The sequence below is a fragment of the Elephas maximus genome, chromosome X, assembly GCF_024166365.1.
Source record: "Elephas maximus indicus isolate mEleMax1 chromosome X, mEleMax1 primary haplotype, whole genome shotgun sequence".
NCBI lineage: Eukaryota > Metazoa > Chordata > Mammalia > Proboscidea > Elephantidae > Elephas > Elephas maximus.
The window spans coordinates 9897127-9898524 of NC_064846.1; the positions used below are offsets into that span (position 1 = coordinate 9897127).

A 1398-nucleotide genomic window follows, 5' to 3' on the forward strand; every position below is an offset into this window, starting at 1 on the left:
AGAAGATTCATTATAAGAAAATTGTCACTCAGAGCTTTAAGGCCTTATGTTGGATAGAATTAATGAGGAAGCAAATTGAAAGGTGGGACTTCACCCTTGTTTTCAAATAAGTGCTCTTAATTTTTCTTCTTACAGAAAAAGTTTAAATCGGTTAACTATAAGTAGAGCTAGTCATTCATTTCTGCAGCTTCCAGGTAAAGTACAGCACTTGGTTTATACAAAGTTTACGAGAAGAGATCCATACAGATCATCTAATCTTAAATTCTGACATCATCCATTCAAGTCTTTGGAGCAATCCTTCCCCAGGAAGAGCACAGCATGCCTGGATATGCAACTGTTGATCTTTAAGATAAGTTAGTTTCAGAAACTGGGAGATTTCTGCTATGTTCATGCATTTTTCACATCTTTTTTACTAGCAAAAATGAGCATTCAAGCTTTCCTTAGGTACTTGTGTGCTGACGGTTTACAGAGTTCTTCTCTAGTTCCAGAAACCCTTTCTCTGCCTGTACTGTCCACAACAACTATTACAAACTCAGTTTTAGTAGAGTAAGTGTTCCCGGAAGAATGAAGAGATCCTTGGCAACCAATATTCCACATTAGGAAATGTATATGATTAACCACTATCTCTTCTACATTACTTCCTACTATAGGGGGTGTAAGTATAACTTCAGTCATAGAAAATTGGTAAAGGATGATGTTATGGTTTGAATTGTGTCCCCCAAACAAATGTGTGTCAACTTGACTAGGCCATGATTCCCAGTATTGTGTGACTGTCCACCATTTTTTCTCCTGATGTGATTTTCTTGTGTGTTGTAAATCCTACCTCTATGATATTAGTGAAGTGGGATTAGCAGCTGTTATGTTAATGAGGCAGGACTCAACCTACAAGATTAGGTTGTGTCTTAAGTCAACCTCTTTTGAGATATAAAAGAGAGAAGGGAGCAGAGAGACAGGGGGACATCATACCACCAAGAAAGACGCACTGGGAATACAGGGCATCCTTTGGGCCAGTGGTCTCTGCACTGAGAAGCTCCTCAGCCAGGAGACTGATGACAAGGACCTTCCCCCAGAGCCAACACAGAAAGAAAGCCTTTCCCTGGAGCTGGCACCCTGAATTTGGACTTCGAGCCCCCTAGACTGTGAAAGAATAAATTTCTCTTTGTTAAAGCCATCCCCTTATGGTGTTTCTGTTATAGCAGCACTAGAAAACTAAGACAGATGGTAATTTTCTCTGTATTATCCACCCAAACAATAACTTTGTGTCCCTTCTTCACAGACATCACCTCTGAATTGTCTGCTGTGAGCCTCATGGGCCACTGTCCTCCCCCTACTCCATTTCAGGACAACCTTTGGGTTGCTTTTTTACTTTCTTGGATAATGTCCTTTGTAACACAAGTT

General features: G+C 40.3%; 1 pseudogene; it reads right to left on the reverse strand.

Moving 5' to 3' along the window:
* Nucleotides 1-247: 247 nt before the first annotated feature.
* LOC126069382 (ADP-ribosylation factor-like protein 5A) lies at nt 248-675 on the reverse strand (annotated as a pseudogene).
* Between the last annotated feature and the right edge of the window lie 723 nt (nt 676-1398).